The sequence below is a fragment of the Macrobrachium nipponense genome, chromosome 26 (assembly GCF_015104395.2).
Source record: "Macrobrachium nipponense isolate FS-2020 chromosome 26, ASM1510439v2, whole genome shotgun sequence".
In the NCBI taxonomy this organism is placed as follows: Eukaryota; Metazoa; Arthropoda; class Malacostraca; order Decapoda; family Palaemonidae; genus Macrobrachium; species Macrobrachium nipponense.
This window is the reverse complement of record NC_087215.1, coordinates 60,984,224-60,995,816: the sequence shown is the minus strand read 5'-3', so window position 1 is coordinate 60,995,816 and position 11,593 is coordinate 60,984,224. Positions and strand designations below refer to the sequence as shown.

Genomic DNA, 11,593 nt, shown 5'->3' with positions numbered 1-11,593 from the left:
GTCAACTTTCAGCTACATCCGATGATTTGACAAGGAGCAAAGTCCAAAAAACCGTGTTACAGAGACCCTGAATCTCATAGTAGACCCATAAAGTTAAGAAAGGGTAGCTGTCATGTCAGGTACAGACGCAGTTTTTTTTTCTTTTTTTCATATAATGGTGAAGTTTGTTAGAGTAGAAATTAGAACCTTTGTCTATTAGAAAATCTGTATCATTCCTCAGCACTTTTTCCTGAAGTATCAAAACAAATGACTGGAGTCTCAAAGGATTCCCTGTTTTCTCAAGTAATTTATGAATGGATAAAAAAACTATAGTTGGGAAGTTGTCTAACGCTTTAAATATAGGAAATTTACACTTTATCTGCTATTCTCACTCAGTAAAAAGAACAGTGCGATTTTTTTGAAGATTTTAATGCCTGATTTATAGCTAAGTACCTTCTAAAAGATTTGAATAATAAAAGAAATTTAATGTAAAGTTCTTTTCCTTGGAGTTCTTGTATTCGTACGGATACACTGTATACATATTACAAAAAGATTAAACAAAGTTGTACATTCAAAGCTTGAATGTACATTAATTGAATGTATTTAATCACTAATTTTGTTTTTCCGGCAGTATTTCTTATGTGAACCCATTTTTATGGACGAATAAATCATTTCCGTCATTTGGTGTTCGAACAAACTTTGTTAGCCAAACATACTATATCTAATGTTTTTTAACTTTTCAAAACAAAAAACGTCGCCATATTGATTTTAAATGGACTCTTTCTTGCAATGAAAATTTCCGTTCTAAGTAACAGAAAATGGAGCAGTTCATTCTGGTGTTATTATAATTTTCTGAATTTAATTTTAGAGATTTCAGTCAAGAAAGTAATTCTTTAGGGCCCTCATGGACTTTTTAAAGTATATGATGTTCTGAATAATTTAACTTCAAAACAGATAGGATATATTTGCTGAGGCCAATTTGTTGCTTGCTTCGAGAGTAAGCCTACAAATTACTTTGTTGTTGTTCTTGTTGGGGGCTAGTGAAGGTCTATACTATATAATAGCCTAAAGTGGTCTGAAAAAGTTGTTTTCCGTTAACTTAAAGACACAAGAATTTTAAGATAGGATATTTATGATTTATTTATTAGAATGAAAATGTAAAAAATAAATAGTGTGCATGTTAAATAGTACAGAAAAAGTATTTCTAATAAACTATAAAGTATCTATTTTAAATTTCGTTGGTGAAACAAGGCTCTATTTGACCGTAGATTTTAACACGTTTTAATTCATTTGGTGCACTGAATTTAGGCTGTTTCTGTTCGATTATTCTGTTTCCACTTATGATTAAGAGTATATGAATATGTTTAATTTGTGTCCTTTTTAGTTGATCTTTGTTGATAGTATAAGTAGTACTAAGTATGAGTATCAATTACAAAGGCCACTTCACGCTAAGTTAGAAATATAATGTTTACAACTTATGCATGAGGGGAAAATCTTGCACGCGTCCTGAGTACGCTGGAGGTCGCATCACGCCTTGGTTTATTTTTTATTTTTTTTAGTATCTTTAAAATAACAAGTAAAATGCTCTCATGAACCTGTTAATAAAACCACTTTTTTCCATCAATGCTAAGACCAAGATATATATATTATAATATATATATATATATATATATATATATATATATATACATACACACACACACACACACACACACACATATATATATATATATATATATATATATATATATATATATATATAGATACTTGTATATATACATATATATATATGTGTGTGTGTGTGTGTGTGTGTGTGTTGAAATCACTTGTCTTGATAGTATCAAAATGATTAAATTACCATAAGAAATAATCATTAAGTATCGCATTTAGCTAAATAACATCGTTAGTTGGGATTGTATATTTCATGATTATTATTTTTTTTTAATTCTAGCATGCTCATGATGCTCTGAAGGGAGAATTTTAAACTATTTGTTGGATTACAAAAAAAAAAAACATTCTCTCAAAACCAGATTAAACACAGCTTGCTAAATATACAGACATCAAACTTTATGCATCGCACTCCTACAAGACAATTGCCTTGAGTGAATATCGGGCTATATTTTCCTCGTCGAATACTTTAAGATAAGTGGTTTGGTAGCTTGAGTCTTCACTACTGATCAGAATTTAAAGATTTTTTTTTTATTTTTTTTTTTGCAAATTACGACTGGTTCAAAAGATGAGGAAGAAAAATGTGAGAAAAACTGACTGACTGAAATAACAACGCTATTCCTAGCGGGGATGAGATAATCATTTCACTCATGGTCGAGTGCTTGGATAAATGTTTATGGAAAAAAAAAAGAATCCTAAGTGATTTCGACTGGAAGTCATTTGCTTTTATTCTGACTTGTGCATGTTTAGCCATGATTCAGTCCCTCTCCCTCCCCTGTCTTTTGTGCCTTCGCAGTTCCCAACGAATAGTTTATTTTGTCCGCGTTCATGACTTGGTTTGGTCAAGTTCGCAGACCTCAAAGTTGGTGTCCATGTTCTCAACGCTAAGCCCATGAATGGGAAAAGGGCATTTACTTATACTAGACAAACACTTGTAAGGTACTGTTTTGCTGCATTTTTAAAGAGGCAAAGATTTGTTTCAAGAGGAAAGGAAAGGGGGGGGGGGGGGGGGTGGCGGGAGGAAAATCATGAAAGAGTGCAATGGTGAGGAAAAGAAATGTCTCCTTTCTCTATTCTTTGGGAGTTTATCAGAATTGTTTTCCAATTAGCCCAGATGCTCAGGTAAGGCTAGATTGATTGAAATATAAAAAATTTAGAGTCTGGGTTTCTTTTCCCATCTCTAAGAAGCGCTTCCTGGCTTCCATGCCCATATCCTCTCTCCCTCTCTCTCTCTCTCTCTCTCTATACACACACACACACACAACACACACACACACACACACACACACATATATATATATATATATATATATATATATATATATATATATATATATATATATATATATATATATATATATAGTATTCCGAAACTTTCTGCGCTTTGACATCGAAAGAGAATGCTAGTCTCTTGGCGTGTCTTCAAGCTCCTATTATTATTATATTATTATTATTAATTATTATTATTATTATTATTATTATTATTATTATTAATTATTATTATTATTATTATTATTATTGTCCAATAGTGAATACCGAAAATGTGTATCATCAATTAATGAATCTTGAATGTAATTCTCCTTGTTATCATATAACAAAGTTACCCTTCAGATATAGTTTTGAAAGCCTTTGAAATAAATAAGTCACTTGTCATTTTTCTAGTGAAATGAAAGTGGTAGGCAGGACCATTTATGTTATATTGTAGTATTAGTGGATATTATTCCATTCAATTCAAATAAGACAAAGTTATTGACACAGTTCAGTTTTTAGAAAAATGAATGCCATTCTTTATCTTTAGGAATTCCATAAGTTCCTGGGATACCACGAATGCTGGAGACCCCTGCATGATCATGACAGTGCTTTCAGCTTAAAAGTTAAATATTTTCTTCTGGTCCTCCCTTCGTAATGACAAATACCCTTTGAGGCCTCTGACTTTTATACTCGACGTCAATTCTGTTCCTCCAGGGGCGGAGCTTGCAAGAGATGCAGCACTATCCAATTTGATTTCGATATCTTTCCACAAATGCGAGTCCGAAGTGGATTTGTTTTTAAACCTGTGACGTGGAAAGAGTAGGTTGTTCCTCCAAAAAGGCCTTCGATAAATAAAGAGTTGAGCTTGCCGATTATATACAAAAGAGAAGATGGTGCAACAATGCGCATGCTTGACGGATGCAGAAAAAAAAGACCATCGTTTCCAGTGCATTTACAAACTTTGGAGGTTCTTGTAATTACGATTTACAATGACAAATACGTACGTAGTGACATTTTCAAAAGTCTTGTCAAGGTAGTGAATGTCAAGAAAGCGACTAGATGCAGTTTGCTTGCAAAAGTGATGGTGTTGTTACCCAGGCCTTCTATTGGGTATATAAGCAGCAGTTCCTTCGACTGTTGCCGCAAAAGAAGGCCTCTTCTCTCCAGTTCCAGATGACCTCAACTTATCTCTCGCAAGCGTTCCTAGGATACGAATCTTCCCAAATTTGGGAATCTTTTTCTACACCTGACTTGATGCAGAACTTGGATTTGGTTGTGAACAATCTTAATCGTCAGTTGCTAGATAACGAGCGAGTGAAAGGTGGTTGTGCCCCAGCTACAAGGAACATTAGAGTGATCACAGAAAACAATGTGTGCTATGTTGTGTTCAGTTTTGTAGTCGAAAGAGCAATATAAAATGAAGTACTCGCAATCTCTCATGAGTTAAATAAGTGTTAGCTTTCAGTAAACCTCGTGAAACTGAAGTCAATAAGGTGTTGCTGAACTTTCGGAAATTCTTTCGACAACCTTGAGCCATTTTATGACGACCTGGTGTTACGAATCAAGAAAAGGAAATAGTCTCCAATGACAATTACTGCTGTTATTTTGAAGAAAGATTTTATTCTATGAATAAGTATCGTCATTACCGTTGAATGATTCAGATACCTATGAAGGTTTTCATCTAATCGATTTCGATAACAATAGATTCTGAGACTTTTGTCTCAGACGCAAACCTTTCCCAGATGTGTAGCAAAGAGTTCTTGGTAACAGAACCTAAGAATTATCCAAAGTTTTATTTTTAACTTTTGTGTTGCTTTCACTAAGAGAAAAGGCAATTGTTCAAGTCAGATGTCAGATAAAATTAAAATGAAAGGACAGGGGCATGGGAATGAAACTGTGCCCCTGAAGTCTCCTACATTGGGTAAGAAGAGCCGAACTCAATGTACTCGTAGTTATTTTACCACTCCGTTCTAAAGAGATGCGTTTCATTTTAGAGTCGCAAAACAAAGGGCTAGCAGGCCAAGTTCCATGAACATTTCTTTTGAAAAGGGAATGCTTACGTACATATGAAAATCATTTGCTTTTCGAGCGTATCGTGAGGGGAAAAACGTTTCCCAGAGAAACATCTTTCCAAAAACACAAAGGAAAACTAGAAGACCATCGCTTCACGACCTCCATCCACTCGCAAGGCGACTTTCTCTTGATGTCCAGAAATTCAAAACGCTTCACGTGAGAGAGAATATGCTTTCTGGCCTTTGTTGTGTTGGATGACTCGTTCAAAATTACCTTTCAACTGTTTGTTTCCCGAGTCTTTGTGCGAAGTTATTAGCATCAGTGACGTTAACATCTTGATATTATGCAGATAGTATACAGAATCTCATAGATTTTCTATGCTTTTTCATGCATTCGTATCTACCGTCTTGGGATGAATACCGATGAGAATAAAGTAGCAAGTAAAACTTGTTTGCAACCAAAAGCTAATACATGTCGAAAGTGGATCTTAAATTATTCATAATGCAGCTCAAAAGGGGGATAAGAATCTGTCAATCCAGAGCCATGGGCGTAATCTCGCTCTTGGAGCTTTTGAAAATGCCTTTGAATTCACGAGATGTACACACTATGACCTCGCATTCCATAACGAAGGTGGTCCTTGAACGCTGAGGAAAATTAATTTCCCAATTGCGTGTTTCGCTATCAACCTCATGTTGGTTTTTAAGATTTCACAAAAAACGCAAGGCTTAATTGAAACCTAATTCTTTGAAATTTTCTTTCAGATTTCGTTGTCTCTTTCAAATCTACATCCAGTTGGTTCCCTCTTCCTTCACTGGAATGAGTTTTTTGTTTATTTAACTATTTGTGATGCTGAAAAGAACAGTTTAGGTGCTTTGTTTCCAAAAGCGACCTGACCTGACAGTCAGAGGAGAATACAGTTAGGAGATTGGTGATTAGAAGGATACAGTTGAGAGATTGGTGATTAGAAGGATACAGTTGAGAGATTGGTGATTAGAAGGATACAGTTGAGAGACTGCTGATTAGGATACAGTTGGGAGACTGGTGAATAGAATAATACAGTTGAGAGACTGTTGATTGGAAGGATACAGTTAAGAGATTGCTGATTAGAAGGATACAGTTAGGAGACTGCTGATTAGAAGGATATAATTGGGAGATTGCTGATTAGAAGATACAGTTAGGAGACTGCTGATTAGAAGGATACAGATGGGAGACTGCTGATTAGAAGGATACAGATGGGAGATTGCTGATTAGAAGGATACAGATGGGAGACTGCTGATTAGAAGGATACAGATGGAGACTGCTGATTAGTTAAAGGATACAGAATTGGGAGACTTGCCTGATTAGAAAGGCATACAATTGGGAGATTGCTAATTAGGAAGAATACAGTTATGAGACTGATTGAGAAAGGATACAGATGGGAGACTGCTGATTAGAAGGATACAGATGGGAGATTGCTGATTAGAAGGATACAGTTAGCTGATCAGAAGGATACAGTCAAGAGGTTGCGATTAGGAGGATACAGTTAGGAGATTGCTGATCAGAAAGATACAGTTGTGAGATCGTTGATTAAGAGGATACTGTTAAGAGATTGCTGATTTTCTAGAAGAATACAGATGGAAGATTGGTAATTAGAAGGATACAGTTAGGAATGTGGGAAGGGAGGTGGGGGACCTGGTGAGGACCTCAGGATTCATTCTAACTAATAATTACTGTAACAGTTAGCTATGGTCTGTCAAAGGCTTTTTTTTTGACACTTGCTAATGTTTTCAAAGTCTTACCGACTTATTCAGCAATTCCTTTTGGAGCTATATGCTCGACAGGAATTGAAAGTTAATTAATATGGTATGTGCTCGATCTGCTCAGACTGGCGTTGGGGAATTAGTATTCCATACTGGGAATAATAAACTAGATCGCTTATAGAGGCAGGTACAGTACTGACATAAGTACAAAAATATCATATTATATATATATACATATATATATATATATATATATATATATATATATATATATATATATATTGGTATTATATATATATAATATAATATATTTATTTTATAGCGATAAGTGAATCTTGGCTCTTGCATGAGTATTAATGTGGTAAAGTTACCATTGAATTATCTGTCAATCTATCCATATATATATATAAGATTAATATTTTAACCACCAACTAACAAATATTTTCCACTCTAGCAGACTTCCTTCTGTCCACTGACGGCCAAGAAGTTCGAAGTTGAAATCCGAAGAGCAGTGTGTTCTTCCTGATGGAAAAAGTTAGACCCGTGCAGCAGCCAATAAGATTTCTCCGCCTTCATTAGAAAGCCATCCGCGCTCACAAGAGCGCCGCTGGGAACATTGACTTCGAGAGCAGCAACGTTGACTCTTTTTGTCTCAAATACTGTTTGTTCTTTTGAAAGGAAGGCAAGGCATCGAACTTTCACGTTATGTTATTTGTTGTGTTATTAATGAATACATTTTCAACATAAACTTCTGTTTCATTTTCACCTACAAATGTAACAGTTTTTAAGATAATGATGAAATTTGACCGTGCCCTTAGTTTTTATAAAGAATATGTAATACCGTTTTGAATATTCCACAACATTATCCTCTCAAAAAGGCCCTGAACCGTTTGTTCGTGCATTCAGTCGCCATCAAAGCTCAGAACTATTCGCAGCACTATTTCCTCGAAACCCCTAACGGGTGTTGGTCAGTCTAAGAACCAATTACCTACTAAAAAGTAATGTCTATTGTATGATACTTGACAGTCTGCAATGTTCCTAAGAAATAAATTATATCCCAATCCGGTCTATTTTCCTGGAGGTGGTGGTTGTTTCAGACTAAACCAGACCTTTCCCAAGACAACTCACGTTTTAGAAGAACAACTTGAGAGTACCTCGTGAGAATCTAGGCGCGAAGGCTTGCAAGGAAAAGTGGGAGGAAACATAAGAACCCAGACTTCTTGAAGGTAAATACCGAAAGGCAAATGAATTTGAAGATGTACATGCAGCGCGTGCACATACACTCATATACATTTATGTGTTTGTCAGTGTGGGTTGGTGTGAGTGTATAATGTGTGCATATAGGAATATAGTTTTAATGCATGAATACAGTTTTGTAGACATAGATGGTACTGAATATCCCCCCAGTTTAGCATTAGCACATTAGGTCACTTGTCGTTCAAAGAAAGGATTTCATTCATAAGTCTCAGTGAGATACCAAAATATATTTGTCTAACTTAGTTACGCTATATTTTAAACCATATGTTATTGTGAAAACTTTTAAACTTTTTTAAAACAGTATTTTGGGAAAAGCTATGATTTTTATGCCTTTATTTCTTTCATGTTGTGAGTTCCTAGCAAATTTAAGCATGACATTCAAAGACATTTTAGACGGTAAATCTCACGAAAGTAAGATTATAGCGAGATTCAACGTAGGCTTGGCAATCAATCTATTTACTTGCATGAGTCGCTTTGGCGAGCGCAGCTTAGATACATCTTGGCTGCAGGGATAATCTCAGAAGCGAAAATTAATATCCTTTCATCAGCTCTAAGCAGACGTCAGTGATCCGACTTTTCACACAGCGGTAATTCTAGGCAATAACTCCGCACGGACTGCAAGGAACGTTCCCTCGAATACGACAGCCACTATAGGGATCGGGGCGCCAATTGTATTTCGCCGTGTTTAGTACTAGCCGCTGGCGGTTAATTACAGTCGAACCCCCGAAAAATAACGGTAAATTCTTAATAAGCAACCCGAACACTAAAGGAGAATTCGTAAGCAGAAACTCCTTTGGTCACGTGATTGAAGATTTCCAGCATCCCAAACCCACCATCTATGCCGTCTGCACAGATGCTATATTGGTCACTATTTGGAAATACCGCCTGCACATACAAGCGTCAGCTTTGTTTTTGGTGTCACAGTAGAGTCAAGAATGGAGAAGTAGGTACACTGCCTCTAGATGCAGTATACTACTTGCCCACGAATGTGAGATTTCGGAATAACAACACATAAAGAATTCCTACTGATTTTGTATCGTCTTACACAGCAGCGTATATGCATTTAGTAATACGAGAGAGAAAAAAAAATCGTAATTCATCTGTTTGTAAACTCTGCCAGACAGATTTTGTGCATACACGCAAAACACACGCGCGCACACACACACGTACGTTCAGCAGTCATCCCTGATCGACAGGTATAGCCTCTAGGTATAATTAGTGTGGAGGGCAGATTTATAGCAACCCCGTCCCTTGCCCAACCTCCATATAGATATCTTGCCTGACAGGACTGACAGGGGCTCATTTATTCTGGCTATGGCAGTCAAACCAAAAGAGTGGGCGTGACAAGGAAGGAACTTGGGGAGAGAAGTAGCGGGTGCGGGGCGGGAGGAGGAATGGTCTGGGAACGGTCCTACTCGGGCGAAGGAGGAAAACAGCAAGATAAAAGGGACCTCTTTTCTTTTTTATTTTATTTATTTATTTTTTTTTTTTTGTGGAAGTAATTTTTTTTTTTTTTTTTTTTGTATGTGGAAGTCATAGGTGGTGGTACCGGAGGGGTATCTCATTTTTGTAGATAAATAGATATGTAGACTGAATGATAGATATGGAATTTCTGGAACGTTCCCTGAGGGTCGGAATTGGCAGCAGCCTCCTCAAAATGAACGTTTGAACTTTATTATTGGCCGCTGGTTTGGAGGATATCTTTGCCACCTTGTCGGTTTCGTTGATTTGACGAAAATGAAAAGCAAGCGAAGAGAGATAGTCCAAAGTACCTGGTATCTTCCGCGTGTGGCCTTGGAAGCTTCCCGGATCCTAACATAACATAAAAGCGGGCTCTTATTGTCATTTATTTCTAAATACTTCCTCCTAAAAGCAGAGGTGCCTGGTACACATTGTGAGTGTGCGCGCATGACCGACCCTTCGCCAAGAGGAAAATGTAACATGACGTATGATTCCGCACTCTGCCGATGGAGCCCTTTATGATGGCCCATCGGGATGGCAACACCGTTCGGAAGAAGGCGTGCTAGTCATCCTTTAGGTCACGCTGATCATTATCTTCCAGGAAAAAGAGACGAAAATTATCCGCGGTTTGTTTACTAAGCCTACGCTTTCTTGCCCATATTGCGTCGGCAAATCGTTGTCAACAATGACGGTAGTGGTAAACCCCCTCATTCAGTTTGCTTTTTAGTGCCTACTTTCCTTCTCTCTCTCTCTCTCTCTCTCTCTCTCTCTCTCTCTCTCTCTCTCTCTCTCCACATCCCAGTACTTCTTGACGGAAAATGCGTTTGTAAATACCATTGGTGATGTATTACAGAGATAAAAATCTCTGATATAGAGAGAGAGAGAGAGAGAGAGAGAGAGAGAGAGAGCGATATAGCGCCTTTATTTGACATGGCGTCATAAAACGAGACAAGTTGTTAGGTTAGGGTTGTGGAAGAATTTATTGTGTTGACTAGATAAATAAGAAGATAAGAAGAGAGAGAAAGCTCGGAGAACACACAGACCTGGGACAGGCTTGGATTCCTTTTAAGTGAGTCTTTCTGTTAATACTTAACAGGTAACAACACCCCTGGTCGACGAGAGACGTCAAGTTTCATTTTAACGTTTCCATACACGTTTTTTTTTTATATTTTTTTATTTTTTGTCGCCTTTCTAGTCTATATAGATTGTCCTGTTGTTTAATTTTAATCCAGTTGGTTTGTGTCCTTGTTTCTTGAAGTCTTGGCGCACGAAAGAGGAATGTGAGGAAATAAACAAGTTTTCTGTGCAACGTTTGAGCCGTTGCCCATGAAACCTTCAGACACGGCCCGATGGTGGCTTGTCCTATAGCGTTGCCAGACGCACAATCACGGCTAACTTTAACCTTGAATAAAATTAAAACTACTAAGGCTAGAGGGTTGCACTTTGGTATTTTTGATGATTAGAGGATGGATGATCAACATACCAATTTGCAGCCCTCTAGCTTCAATAGTTTTTCAAGATTTGAGGACGAACAGAAAAAGTGTCATCTCCATCGTTTGATTTTACAGAAAACAAAAAACTTATTTCTTTTAAGACTCAGGCATTACTCAAAGTTATGTATTTTTATTTCTATTTTTTTATATACATTCAATTTATGTATTTAGCCCTCTGGACCAGACTACTGTAACCACCTAAGGTCTCTAGTGAAATTTAGGCTATATAATTTGTGCACTAACTGTTATAACTCTCAATGCATTTTTTTTTCTCACCAATATTATTACTATTACCAGTATTATGATTACTATCTTTTATGCTACCTCAGCTATTTTGTGGATAAGTGCCGATTACTAATTTTTCCTATCATGTTGACTCATATATCTAGATTGTGTATGTTACTGTGTATTTTGTATGTTCATTGTATATGGCCCTGAACCGAAATAAAGGATATTATTATTATTATTATTATTATTATTATTATTATTATTATTATATAGATATGTACAATATTATGCTAAGGGGTATTATTAATAATATTTCAAATATCTGGGATTTTAAGTTTGTTGGTAATAAAGCTGTCATGCCTGAATCTTGCTAACTATCCCGTAAATTACCTGTCAAAGAGAAATTCTTTGTTTCTCGTCGTTGCCATCTTGTGTTGTTGGCAGAGGGCAATACATCCTATTCCACGATGTCGCAGGCTCAAATTCCCGCACCCCTCCCCCTCC

At 36.6% G+C, this 11,593-nt stretch overlaps 1 long non-coding RNA gene across 2 annotated transcripts; it reads left to right on the top strand.

Moving 5' to 3' along the window:
* The first annotated feature begins 3,704 nt into the window (after positions 1–3,704).
* LOC135200317 (uncharacterized) lies at positions 3,705–7,398 on the top strand. 2 transcript variants are annotated; one of them, XR_010311258.1, is made up of 2 exons: positions 3,705–5,127; positions 7,108–7,398. It is a non-coding gene; the product is annotated as an uncharacterized LOC135200317 (long non-coding RNA). The 2 variants fall into 2 exon arrangements; XR_010311259.1 differs by having other exon boundaries at positions 7,105–7,398.
* Positions 7,399–11,593: the final 4,195 nt, after the last annotated feature.